Source organism: Mercenaria mercenaria, chromosome 5 (genome assembly GCF_021730395.1).
Source record: "Mercenaria mercenaria strain notata chromosome 5, MADL_Memer_1, whole genome shotgun sequence".
Taxonomy (NCBI): domain Eukaryota; kingdom Metazoa; phylum Mollusca; class Bivalvia; order Venerida; family Veneridae; genus Mercenaria; species Mercenaria mercenaria.
Genome location: NC_069365.1, coordinates 73,090,064 through 73,105,616, shown reverse-complemented (window position 1 = coordinate 73,105,616; position 15,553 = coordinate 73,090,064).

Sequence of the window (15,553 nt, the reverse complement as noted above, 5' to 3'; positions counted from 1 at the left end):
CAAGCAGTTCATGAGAAGAAGTTGTTTAAAGGTATTTCTAATCTTAGCTCTAGTGTCCCCTCAAAGGGGCCCCTAGTGCCCCCATTTGTATAAAACTGTGAGAGGACCTTAGAATGATGCTACAGACCAAGTTTGATGAAGATTCATCTAGCGGTTCATGTAAAGAAGGAAAGTATTTCTAATTTAAGCTCTTTTGTCTCCTAAAAGGGGCCAAGTGCTCCCATTTGTATAAAATTATGAGAGGACCTCATAATGATGCTACAGACCAAGTTTCATGAAGACCTAACAAAGTTAAGGTGAGCAAAAAAGAAACATTCATGCGAAACCGGGTCTTTAGGTTTTGTATGACTTTAAGAAAGAATGTAGAATCTATGAAAATATAATCTCTTTCAACAGAACAATGAGGCGATCTTTAATATTCTTTAAAATTTAGAAACTAGACTTACAAGAAAACTGCCAAGATATTCTTCAACCTGGCCTTCAAACCATCCATTATAACACAGGCTGTTTGTATAATGGAAGTGTATGTCTGGTAAAGTTTAGGAGTGTTTAAATGTAAACAGCCGCAGTAAGATAAATTTATTTAAGGAACAAAATGACCCATGACATAAAGTTGGATCTCTACTATAAATGTATGTTTCATTGTTTCCTATAAAAATTTGCAATTACATCCCTTTAATATGAAAGTATTCAAAAACAAAAGTGTTTCCTGCCATTTCAATGTAACCGATAGATCTACATTTGCATTTGATAGATACTGAAATATTTTCACAAGAAGAGCTCCGCCAAGTGGGGCAATATACGCCCGAAAGGTTACATCATAGGATGGGAGCAAAATTTAAAGAACTTGACTGTTGTAGTCCAAAGGACTGGAACAACAAAAGGAAAACTTCAAAAAACAAATCTAAGTCCACAAAAAAAAAATCCTTATCAGGTACAGGTATGTAAAAATACCCCTAAAAATTATAGGTACCATCCATGTTGTACCACAGAAAAGTGGTCTCGGTTTTTCCCTATGGCCAATAATAAAAGTTTCAAAATAAGCTATTTATAGTAACATAAAAGGGAAGTAATTAAAAAAATATTGTAAGTGAACAAAAAAGAGGTCTGCCACATAAAAACAAGAGCACTGCAATGCAGAGCAATATACACAAAGCAAAGTCATATATGACCTTTGACATTTAAGTGTGACCTTGACCTTGAAGCGAGTCATCTGGAACATGCGCTCTGCACATCGTCTCAGTGTGGTGAACATTTCTGCCAAGTTTCTTTGAAATCCTTCCAGCATTTCAAGAGTTACAGAGCAGACACGAAACAAACTAATATGACTTTTGACCCCTAAGTGTGACCTTGACCTTAAAGCGAGTCATCCGGAACATGTGCTCTGCACGTCGTCTCGTTGTGGTGAACATTTGTGTCAAGTTTCCTTGAAATCCTTCAAGGGGTTCAGGAGTTACAGAGCAGACACAAAATTGCTAACGGACAGACAGACTGACGGACAGACACCAGCATCATAACATAATACGTCCCTTCAGACGTATAATAAGAGAAGTTTTAACAAGAGCTGTCACAAGAGACAGTGTACTCGACTATTTCGATGCTGGATAGTGAAACTGGGCACATCTGAGGAAGCTGGAGCTGTCACATGAGTATTTAATGACTCCAATGGCGGATGAAGATATTGCACAATACCCCGAGTCTGTGTCAAAAATATTAAGTAATATTGGCGCAAGAGTTATGCACCTTGTGTCATATGATGCGAGTGATGATGTGGAACAACTACTTCAAGTTTGAATCAGATCCATTTAGTAATGACTAAGATATAGTGAAAATGCATCAAAATTAACCTTAAATTCTAAGTAAAAGGGGCATTATTCATGAAAAATTGGTACCCAAGTTATGTGTCATATGATGTGGGTGATAAGTTGAAACAACTATTTTAAGTTTGAATCAAATCCATTTAGTAATAACTGAGATAGAGTGAAAGTGTATCAAAACTATAACCTGAAATTCTAAGTGAAAAGGGGAGATAATTCATGAAATATTGGTGAAAGAGTTATGGCTCTTGTGTCATATGAAGTGAGTGATGATGCTGAACAACTACTTTAAGTTTAAATCAAATCCATTCAGTAAATAACTAAGATACAGTTTAACCTGAAATTCTAAGTAAAAGTGGGGGGTAATTCATTAAATATTGGCATCAGAGTTATGAACCTTGTGTCATATGATGTGGGAGATGATGTGGAACAACTACTTTCAGTTTGAATCAAATCCATTTAGTAATAATTGAGATAACAGTGAAAATCAAAACTTTTACCTAAAATTCTAAGTAAAAAGGGAAGATAATTCATGAAATATTGGTGTGAGAGTTATGACCCTTGTGCCAGATTATGTAGGTGATGATGAGGAATAACTATTTTAAGTTTAAAGCAAATCCATCAAGTAATTACAGAGATAACGAGAAACAACAGCTCGTAGAACTGTCAACTTTCATGATCCTAGGGCCATGTGTTCTTCGGTTATCATCCGGAAACCGTTTAACTGTTCCAGGTCACTGTGACCTTGACCTTTGACCAACTGACCTCAAAATCAATAGGGGTCATCTACTGGTCATGACCAACCTTCCTATCAACTTTCATGATCCTAGGCTCAAGCGTTCTTTAGTTATCATCCGGAAACCAATTGGTCTACATACCGACATCTGCAAAACAATATACCCCTCCTTCTTCGAAGGCGGACATAAAAAGAGAAAGACTAGTGTAAAAAAACTTTAACCAAGGTGGGGATGCGGAAAGATGCCGATGCCAGGGTGAGTAGGATAGCTCTCGATATACTTTGTATAGTCAAGCTAAAAACTTGTTTAGCTTCTAGATTCAATTATTTCCTAAGACATGCAAAGGGAGGAAATAATAATTTTACAAACTTTACAAAAGATGTATTACTGTCACTGCAAACCTTTGCTTTGGTAAATATGATATTATAGTCTTACAATAATATTCTGCAGGCCGAGCAGGCTTTTATCAAATTCATCAAGTTTATACTTTCAAATCCTTTGCTAATACAAAATATTCATCATTTGTTAAGGTGCTGCAAGAAGTGTTACAGTTGCTTCTAATTTGGAGTATATACCCATGTTTACTGTTTACACTGGGAGAAAAAAGTCTGTCAGTCCAATATGCTAAAATTATTCTATCCAGGCTAGAATAAAGAAATTTTAAAAAGACTTCCAGTGAAAAACTTACATGCTGTAAGCACTCAGACACTCTACAAGTATTAGTAACTGATCGGTTGTTATAGTTTCAAACAAATCTGTTACTGTACTAAAACATGACTACCTTTAATTAAAAAAGAAAATATTATAAACAGTGTGTATGTCTGTTGAATAAAAAAATATGAAGAAAATATTTAAAACCATATTATTGTAGACGGCCCACTCTCAATAAATTTGATAATCTGACGTCTATGAAAAGCAGTCTGTCAAATTCACTTATTTTGCAAATAAACCGAGACAAGATATTGAAAGTTAGTTTTATTTTAGAAGCAACACTTGTATACTTATTAACACTTTAACAAATTGTATTTCAGAATTATATCTATATTGTATATTGAAAAGCTTCCCTCAGTATCTGAAGCATTATGGTTTAATTATTGAATAAATATTGTTGTTGATTTGCCATTGAATAAGATTTCAGAGCAGTAAATCTTGTTTTAAAGTGCTGATTCTGACCAGATTTACATTCAAAGGGAAGTGGCATTAAATGCTTAACCCGTATCATGCTAAACACAACTCATTCTGCTTTTGCGACTAGTGTAGATCACGATCAGCCTGCACATTCATGCAGTATGATCATGATCTGCACTGTTCCCTATTCAGTCAGTACCTTTTTTGTAAGCAGCCCGGCCTTTTAACAGTTAATGGTACTGTCCAAACTGAAAGACAAGTTCATTATAGAAATTTAGCAGAGTAGGGTTAAGACAATACTATGTAAAGCAGCACAAAAAGTTTAATCAGGTAAGAATCCAAATATGTAACTTTTTACTTATATATTTTTTTGTTAAAACTTTTTTGTGAATTATAATTTTTCAGACTGAAATTATCACCCAATTTAATTAATATTAATTAGATAATTGTGTCAATAATCAAAATAGATTATTAATTACTTAATCTCTCTTTAATAATTCTTAATGAAGACTAATTAGTGCAATTAGTGATGCAAACATTTAAATCATGTTATTAATTAGTATCATTAACTTTTTTAATCTCACTTTGAAGTTTCAAACATCAAAGATACATTGTTTGTCTACAGTAAGCTGTGTTCAAGTCATTAAAACAAACTGGTAAGGTAATTAAAGGCAAACTTTAAAACAATGGAAGGATTTTCATATAAATACTGGTAGGACACCAGACCCAAGCCAACACACTTTGTGACTCTGACCTAAACACACATTGAGCAGAATTATACCAAGCTAATATATTTAAGTCTAGTTAGACACTACTGAATTATACCAAGCCAAGTGAAGTATATATTAAATAAAACAACATGGATGTTGTCTCCGCAGCTTCAGCTTTACGCAGTCAGTTGGTGGCTCTCCATAACAGTGATGTTACTGTCTCACAGTTAGGTAAAACCAATCTTCTCTTAGTAATCATATAAGCATTATATTGCAGCCTTTGCAAAAAGTTCTCAGAACTGCAGTGCAATGAATAACTTTATATGCAAAAAACACATTTAGTATTTATTTCTATATGTGAAATCCATACACCAAGGCACAGAAAAAATATATTACTTGTTTTGTTCAAATTAATTATATTTTTATTCGAGAGGAACAGAAATGCCATACTATCTTATCTTCAGCTTATCTTTGAAATGAATTTACATTAAATAATTTATTGTGTTGTGATATATTTGCAATATGTGTTGATTTTGTATTTTCTATATTTCAGAGAGAAGTATAACCAGTCTGGGTCAACAGTCTCTGATGTCAGCTATAGAAGACAACCAGTCTCAACATCTACGATTGGTTCTCCGTCTGTCTGTCAACGAGGGTGTATGTCAGATGTTCAAACAGTTCTCCAACAGGAAATGGACTGAGGTACATATTGTTTTCTTACATCTGGAATAAAAAACTACAATAGAATCGTTCCTTCAACCCACAAAAATTTTCTGAGTTCAAAGTGGGGTTTAGTGTAACTGATAACAATACAGTGATTCCATGAAGAAAACTGTTAGTCTGTTATTTTTGTTTTGTTGGATTTACAGGTGGGAACCCAGTAGCACCACCTATCTTCTGTAAGCCAGCTGGATGGTTTTATCTCAAGGAGATTTTAAATCCCAAGCAAGGTTTTGAACTCAGCTATCTATATCTAATATATCAACAGCTTCAGAATCATAAAAGCTAGTTTGCTACATTATTATGTAAAACATATTCAGCTCTCTTTCTCTTTTATTTTAAACATTTCATTTTAATTTCAGGTTCAGCATACCGCAAGGTCAATCAAGTCCAGCATTGAAGCAGACGACAATGAGCAGACACCTCCAGTGATGTCATCATCCCCAACAGAGGGCAGCACAGGTCAAGATAAGGCAGCAGAAGTGTGGACCAGTGTGTTTTGTGAACTGTCTAGACTAGATTGACATTGACTACATATATATGTAAAAGAACTAAGTGCTAACTTTGTTGTTCAGATTGTTGTTTTGAATATGATAGTGCTTGTAAATTGTATGTCAGTTATAGAAATAAATATGTAAACTACATTGCTGTTTATTTTGTACTTCATGTTTTCATTTGGAAGCCTCAGTTTTATCAAACACAATTTACAGGAAATGAAATACCCTGACAGTGTCTTCCTACACTGTATTCATATACAGCAACACTCCTTAACCAGAGACTACATAAATCCACTGCCAAGTAAGTCTATAAAAGCTATAACATCCTTGTAATTTTCTAAGAAATTGACCTGAAAATCACCCTAATGTAATTTTCTTCATGCATACTGACTTGAAATAATTTTACCATCTTCATATGTGCTCCTGTGGAAGGCCATTGTGCCATGCTAATTGTTAAATGGCAAACATTCAATGCTAAATGCCTGTTACTTCTTGCTAAATGACAAATAGCTAATGCTTATTGCCAAACGTCAAATTCTTTCACGTTATGAGTTAATGATTTCATTAGTCTCTTAAACTAATGAATGTAACTTTTAATTATTTGAAAACTTATAATGTTCTACCAGCTGATATGAAACAATAACATGTTCCACCAATCCTTGGAACATAGAGAAAAAAAAGTTCTCTAAAATGTTTGAAAAAATGAAAAGAAAGTTTTAAATCAGAGACAAAGTTATATAACAAAAGGCCAATGAATATATAGGATGCATTTATACATATTTAGCTCTTTATTTGAATAAGCACTGAACAATAAGAATTTGGCATTTACTTTCCCATTTTATCATTTGAAAATTAGCATTTGACAGTCAATATTTGACATTTAGCATTTGGCAATCAGCCTTCCATATGCTCCCTTTCTAATCATGCAAATTCGATACTGCCAAATAATTTGCTATTTGCCTAATCTGTCAATTGCTAATAAGTAATAGCTAACTGAATTCAGACATGCCTATTGTTAATATCTATCTGTTCAGACATACCAGCTGCAAAATGCTAATTGCTATTTGCCGATTGCTCATTTACCAAATGCCAATGGCTCATTTGTCAGTCCTTCAGATAGCATTTTGCACTATTTGTCATTTAGAATTTGGCAATAAACATGGTGCACGAGCAATACTGACAAGCATGAACAAGAAATGTTGCCAGAGGACATTGTACTTCCTAGACAATGGCATTTTTGGTGTATGTCAAATTTTGAGAGATGTAGTTTCATTAAGCTCTAAAGGGTCAGCCAAGTCTTCATATTCTGAATAAATTCTCCCCAAATATAATCCTTAATGTCAGGAACAAAACCAGGTAGGCTGTATGTAATCATTAGTAAAGCAGCTTTCCACTCATAGAGCTAACATGGTCAAACACTTAACTCCATGTTATTAATACATGAGCTCTAATTTACTACTTAGTATTGGGATCTGGACATTTGCCCCCCAGGACATTTGCCCCCCAATGAAAAAGTGGTACTGCTTGTACGAAGTTCCTAAAAAGTCACTAGAGGACAAAAATATTGGGGGGCAAATGTCCGTTTCAGAAATAAGCACTGGGGGGCAAATGTCCTATCTATCATTTCAACTGGGGGGCAAATGTCCAGCAGTCCACTTTTTTATTGGGGGGCAAATGTCCTGGGGGGCAAATGTCCGGATCCCATCTTTATTGCTGGATTTTATTATACATAAAAGAAAGTTAACATTATTTAGACAACACAAGAGGAATTAAGCATTTTTAATATATAACATCATTCTGTCTATATACCTTCTTTATCTATTAAAAATGCAACTGAACGCTTCTTTAATTTCTAATAAAATCCAGCAATTTTTTTTTTTCGTTTTTATTTTGTTACTTTTGATAAAAAGATCATTATCATTGAATAAACAAACTTGTAATTTCTCTTATTAAGTTTTGAATAATTATTTTATAGTGAGAAATGCTTTGCTATAAGAGTTATAATTTAATTGGCCAGGACATTACTCAACATGACTGAGCAGTCAAAATTAGTATCTTATCAATTAAAATAATTTTGTGTACATGCTGAAAAAAGAATAAAAAAAACAGCATTTCAATTAATAAAATGCAAAACACAGGAAATAACCAATTTACCTGTAGGCAATAAAATTTATGATTCTCTGAAAATAATTAGGCTACATGTCAAGTCTACAGGGGTTTTATGGACCCTTATCAGACTGGACCAGACAGGATCTTTTTATCAAAAGTAACAAAATAAAAAAAAAAAAAAAAGATAAATGCTGGATTTTATTAGAAATTAAAGAAGCGTTCAGTTGCATTTTTAATAGATAAAGAAGGTATATAGACAGAAGGATGTTATATATTAAAAATGCTTAATTCCTCTTGTGTTGTCTAAATAATGTTAACTTTCTTTTATGTATAATAAAATCCAGCAATAAAGATATATCATTGTTCAAAATACACAATAATTTATTACTTCTAAAAGCTATGTGCCTGAATGCATTTTTTATATTTTTGATAATAAAAAACAGCAATAATGAGATATAATTGTTAAAAAACTTACTTTATTAAAAATATGATAAAACACTGTTGTATCTTATCACTTTGTTGATTTAGCCCTAATTCAATCAAGCTTTCTAAACTCGTTATAAAGGTGAGAACTGATTTGCTATAAAGGTGAGAAATATCACCTTCAATTTGTTTACTGCACAGTAGCTATACAGTAGCTTATTATGATAAACAGAAGCAAGTCTACCAATGGTCCTGACTTGTGTATTGGCCCTTATCGCCAATCTCCATAGGCCACATACCAGACATACCAGAATCAGTGTCTTTAAACATATTTTGGAGAGGACCTTATAATGATGCTACTGAGCAAGTTTTATGAAGATCCAATGAGCAGTTCATGTGAAGACATCATTAAAAGGTATTTTTATTTTTAGCCTTAGCAGCCCCTACAAGGGACCAACTGCCCACATATGAATAAATTTGAGAGTGTACTTTGTAATGATCCTACAGACCAAGTTTGATGAAGACCCAACAAAATTAAGGTGAGCTAAAAAGAAACATTTATGCGAAACAGGGTCTTTAGGTTTTGTATGACTATAAGAAAGAATGTAGAATCTATGAAATATAATCTCTTTCAACAGAACAATGAGGCGATCTTTAATGTTCTTTAGAAATTAGAAACTAGACTTACAAGAAAACTGCCAAGATATTCTTCAACCTGGCCTTCAAACCATCCATTATAACACAGGCTGTTTGTATTTAATGGAAGTGTGTGGTATAGTTTAGGAGTGTTTAAATGTAAACAGCCACAGTATGATAGTTTGTGAAAAGGAACAACACTCTTAAAACAAAATTATGGTTGTCAGTAACAGATGTACTTTCATTGGTTCTGCCAAGGTTATCTTTAGATCTAAGATTCTGACTATTGGTCCCAACATTTAAGGTGGTCAGTAACATATATTTTCCACTTTGCATACATTTTGTTATAAATTTATTTAAGGAACAAAAAGACCCATGACCCAAGTTGGATCTCTACTACAAATGTATGTTTCATTGTTTCCTATAAAAATTTGTTATTACATCCCTTTAATATGAAAGTACAAAATGTATTCAAAAACCAAAGAGTTTCCTGCCATTTCAATGTAACTGATAGATCTACATTTCCATTTGATAGATACTGAGATATTTGAACAATATGAACCAAAAGACAAGTTTTAACAAGAGCTGTCACAGGAGACAGTGCGCTCGACTATTTCAATACTGGATGGTGAAAATGGGAACATCTGAGGAAGCTGGAGCTGTCACTGGAGTGTTTAATGACTCCAATGGTGGATGAAGATATTGCACAACAGCTTGAGTCTGTGTCAAAAATATTAAGTAATAAGAGAGATAAAGATAAAGTGTATCAAAACACTAAATAAGTATAATTCTAAGCAAAAAAGGGGGCATAATTTATATAATGTTGGTGCAAGAGTTATGCACCTTGTGTCAAATGATGTGGGTGATGATGTGGAACAACTACTTCAAGTTTGAATCAAATCCATTTAGCAAGAACTAAGATGTAGTGAAAATGCATCAATATTAACCTTAAATACTAAATAAAAGGGACATAATTCATGAAAAAATGGTACCAGAGTTATGCACCTTGTATCATATGATGTGGGTGATAAGTTGGAACAACTATTTTAAGTTTGAATCAAAGCCATTTATTAATAACTGAGATAAAGTGAAAGTGCATCAAAACTTTAACCTGAAATTCTAAGTGAAAAGGGGATATAATTCGTGAAATATTGGTGCAGAGTTATGGCTCTTGTGTCATATGATGTGAGTGATGATGCTGAACAACTACTTTAAGTTTGAATCAAATCCATTTAGTAATAATTGAGATACAGTTTAACCTGAAATTCTAAGTAAAAGTGGGGGATAATTCATTAAATATTGGTACCGGAGTTATGAACCTTGTACCATATGATGCTGAAGATGATGTGGAACAACTACTTTCAGTTTGAATCAAATCCATTTACATTTTGTAGAAATAATTATGACAAGAGTGAAAATGCATCAAAACTTGAAATTCTAAGTAAAATGGGGGGATAATTCATGAAATATTGATGTAAGAGTTATGGCCCTTGTGCCAGATGATGTTGGTGATGATGAGGAATAACTATTTTAAGTTTAAAGCAAATCCATCAAGTGATTACAGAGATAAGGAGAACAAGAGGGTCATGATGACCCTGAATCGCTCACCTGAGTAATATGAGCCACATGTTTAAAATGGTAAATTGATGCTAAAATATTAGAAAGTAGGTCAATAGGTCACATTCATGGTCACTGAAAGTCAGTTTTAAAATTGGTGTGCAAAACTGTACATGTCATCCAAATTTCAAGGATGTATCTTAAAAAACAAGAAAGTAGGTCAAGGTCACAGTCAAGTGATCCCTAATCACTTGGAGTCATCAGGTCATTATAATAAAAGTCTAGAATATATATGACCTGATAATTTTTGAAGTGTTTATTCCTATATAACTCATATAACAAGTGACCCCCAGGGCGGGGCCTTTTTTCACCCGAGCATAATTTGAACAATCTTGTTAGAGATCCACTAGGCAATGCTACAACCAAATATCAAAGGCCTATAGGCCTTGAACTTTCAGACAAGAATATTTTTTTCCCTATATAAGTCTATGTTAAATTTGGGACCCCCAGGGCAGGGCCTCTTTTCATCCCAGGGGCATAATTTGAACAATTTTGGTAGAGGAACACTAGGCAAGGCAACATACCAAATATCAAAAGCCTATTCCTTGCAGTTTCATGCAAGAATATTTTTCAAGTTGTTTCCTATATATTAAGTCTATGTAAAACTTGAGACCCCTGGGGCAGGGCCTCTTTTCACCACAGAGGCATAATTTGAACAATTTTGGTAGAGAACCACAAGTCAATGCAATATATCACATATCAAAAGCCTAGGCCTTGCAGTTTCAGACAAGAAGATTTTTAAAGTTTTTTCCTATATAAGTCTATGTAAAACTTGAGACCCCGGGGAAGGGCCTCTTTTCACCCCAGGGTTATAGTTTGAATAATTTTGGTAGAGGACCATTAGATGATGCCATAAGTCAAATATCAAGGCTCTATGCCTTGCGGTTTTGGACAAGAAGATCTGTTACTTTACTCAAATCTGACTACCTTTAATTATAAAAGAAAATATTATAAACTGTGTGTATGTCTGTTGTATAAAAAATTATGAAGAAAATATTTAAAACCATATTACAGTAGATGGCCCACTCTCAATAAATTTGATAATCTGATGTCTATGGAAAGCAGTCTGTCAAAATTCACTTATTTTGCAAATAAACTGAGACAAGATATTGAAAGTTAGTTTTATTTTAGAAGCAACACTTTTTCCATTTAACATATTGTATTTCAGAATTATATCTACATTGTATATTGAAAAGCTTCCCTCAGTATCTGTATTATTATATTAAATATGTCTCTCTACATGTTAACTCTGTCTAGGCTAGAAGTATATATAGATGCTTTAACTATTGAATAAATATTGTTGTTGATTTCTCGTTGAATAAGATTTCATATTAAAAGGAATTTATAATGTCCTGGGGATGCAGCCCAAAGTATATAATAATATGTATCTGAACAACAAACATGGAGAAAATGGACAAAATTACTTAAAGAGCAGTAACTCTTGTTTTAAAGTGCTGATTCTGACTAGATTTACATTCAAAGGGAAGTGGCATTAAATGCTTAACCCTTATCATGCTAAACACAACTCATTCTGCCTTTGCGACCATTGTAGATCATGATCAGCCTGAATATTCATGCAGTCTGATCATGATCTGCACTGTTCCCTATTCAGTCAGTATTTTTTTTTGTAAGCAGCCCTTTTAACAGTTAATGGAACTGTCCAAACTGAAAGACATTCTCGCATACCAGAGGTCTACCGTGGTTCCCCGGATGAACCTCTGGCACATTTCGCCGATATTTATGGTTTGGTTACAATACAGGTAAAACGTTTCAGCCAATCAGCGTCGTTACGCGACAAATCGTAGCGAACCAATCAAAATCGTCCGTGAAAAGCGTGACCGCGTCCTTTCCATATTATCGAGGGAATACGATGTCCATTTACGACAAATATTATTATTTCTTGATGTAAATCTCTTAACGTCGAATTACAGGAATAAATCTTTATTTATCGCAATCATGGAATACAGCCTTTATCCATCGTAAGCAAGTATCTTGTTTACATATTTTTTGAAGTTTCAATTCGGAGTTCCAAATAATGGCGAACAATGATTGGCTGAAACCACTCACGATAGTAATTACGAGTGCGCATGCTCACCAAGTAAACGATGGAAATAAATCAGAGGTTCGTCTCGGGATTTTGACGAACCTCTGATGGATGAGAATGCCTGAAAGATGGACAAGTTCATTATAGAAATTTAGCAGGGTAGGGTTAAGACAATACTATGTAAAGCAGCACAAAAAGTTTAATCATGTAAGATTCCAAATATGTAACTTTTCACTTATATATTTATTTGTTAAAACCTTTTTGTGAATAATAATTTTTCAGACTGAAATTATCACCCAATTTAATTCATATTAATTAAATAATTGTGTCAATAATTAAAATAGATTATCAATTACTTAATCTCTCTTTAATAATTCTTAATGAAGACTAATTAGGACAATTAGTGATGCAAACATTTAAATCATGTTATTACTTAGTATCATTAACCTTTTTATAATCTCACTTTGAAGTTTCAAACATCAAAGATAGATTGTTTGTCTACAGTAAGCTGTGTTCAAGTCATTAAAACAAACTGGTAAGGTAATTAAAGGCAAACTTTAAAACAATGGAAGTATTTTCATATAAATATTGGTAGGACACCAGACCCAAGCCAACACACCGAGCAGAATTATACCAAGCTAATATATTATCATCCATTTAAAAAGATTGAATTACACCAAGCCAGTTTTCAACTGAGTTACCTATCTGAATAAAACAATTATCAACATGGATGTTGTCTCCGCAGCTTCAGCTTTACGCAGTCAGTTGGTGGCTCTCCACAACAGTGATGTTACTGTCTCACAGTTAGGTAAGACCAATTTTCTGTTAGTTATAAATGCTTTGATGTAAGCATTATTTTGTAGCCTTTGCAAAAAGTTATCAGATTTGTAATGAACCAAGTAGCTTAACCAAGTAACTTTCTGGAAGTATATGATTATAACTGGATGGATCTTTAGTATCTGGAAACATATATGCAAAGAACATTTTCAGAAATGAAATCAATACACAAAGATATTGAAAAAGAATGACTCAAAATAATTGTTAATATGGCTCTGTTCCAATTAATCATTTTTTTAAATTTTAAAGTGAACAGAATTCCACACTATATCAAAGTTTCTCATTGATTGAATTGTTTAGGGTGCGAGTACTGAAGTAAGTTTGTTCATTAGTTTATTGTGCTGTGCAATTTTTCTTATAATTTCATATTTTCTATATTTCAGAGAGAAGTAAAACCAGTCTGGGTCAACAGTCCCTGATGTCAGCTATAGAAGACAACCAGTCTCAACATCTACGACTGGTTCTCCATTTGTCTGTCAATGAGGGTGTATGTCATATGTACAAACAGTTCTCCAACAGGAAATGGGCTGAGGTAAATATTGTTTTCTTCTATTTCTTATTCATTCTTACTGAAGAATTACCATATTTGCTAACCATTAAGATTTCTTTACTACATTACTACAGTAAAATCCCCCACCATAAGAACCATAGTCTGAAAACAATAAGAACCAGTCTGAAAATTTGTTCCCACAATAAGTACCATAGTCTGAAAACAATAAGAACCAGTCTGAAAATTTGTTCCCACAATAAGTACCATAGTCTGAAAACAATAAGAACCAGTCTGAAAATTTGTTCCCACAATAAGTACCATAGTCTGAAAACAATAAGAACCATTCTGAAAATTTGTTCCCACAATAAGAACCATAGTCTGAAATTTTTTTCCTTCTGCACCTAAACTACTGTTTTCTGTGTTTCTGTTTAGTTTAGTGGGATTCCAGTGTTACATGGTTGCTGACTGCGTAATATATGACAATGCAGAGATTCCATATAGGAAACTGCTTGAATTTCATTTTGCTTTGTTGGGTTAAGAGTCACACAGATACAATTTAGGTAATATGACCAGCTTTTGCAGCTTATCTAAGATGCCTCTCCTAGCATTCAGGCACATGTGGGAACCTGGGCAAAACCACCCATCTTCTTTAAGCCAGCTGGATGGTTTTCTCACATAAGAATTGTACAACCTAAGAAAGGTTTTGAATCCACAGCTGTGAGGGCGATGTCATGAAAATAACTATTTTCTAGTTTCATAGCTAGTTTCCTTTACATTACTAAATATTTCTGTTTTTAATCATGTTTTAATTTTCATTTCAGGTTCAAAATACAGCCAGATCAATCAAATCCAGCATAGAAGCAGACAGCAATGAACTGACGCCTCCAATGATGACATCATCACCAACAGAGGGCAGCACAGGCCAAGATAAAGCAGCAGAAGTTTGGACCAGTGTGTTTTGTGAACTATCTAGATTAGATTGATATTAGAGCATATGTAATAAAACTCAGTGCTAATTTTGATATTCAACTTGTTGTTTTGTATAATGATAGTGCTTATGCTTAAATGTGTCTTATATATGTCAGTTATAGAAATAAATATTTAAAATCGCCTGTTTATTTTATATTTTCAGGTTTTTGTTTAGAGAAGTTTTGTCAAACACAATTTCAGATATATAAAACCTCCATTTAACCATGCGGTGAAAACGAAATATCCTGTCAAGGTGTCTGCCTGCTGTGTTTTCGTAAACTCTCAAATCTCAGGTTCTAACCAGAGTCCAAATAAATTGCCTGAGTCAGCTTACTGACTCACTTCACACAAAAAGTTGTGAATTTCACATTCATAAGGAAAATTTCACAAATTAATTTCGATGACTGAGATAACAGCAAAATCCCCAAAAATTAGAACTCCCAACAAGCAGACGACACTTCCACACTATAGATATGACAATGACAAAGATACACAGCAATTAACAATCAGAAAATGTTACAACAATTTATTTCAAATATGTAAATGATTTTAACCCTTAGCCTGCTGCAGGCGAATTTAACAGCCTTTGCAAACAGCTTGGAACCAGATCAGACGCCGATTAAATCGGCGTCTGATCAGGTTCCAAGCTGTTTGCTACTCTGACAATATTTCTTCCAATTTTGGAGCAAATTGAATGAACTTTACAATTTTAGCAGACGACTTTTCCAGCAGACGACAATTTATCTAGCATGCTAAAGGTTAATTATCACTATGCTTTTCTAACACTGATATTCTACTGCAAAATCTATACTCTTGATC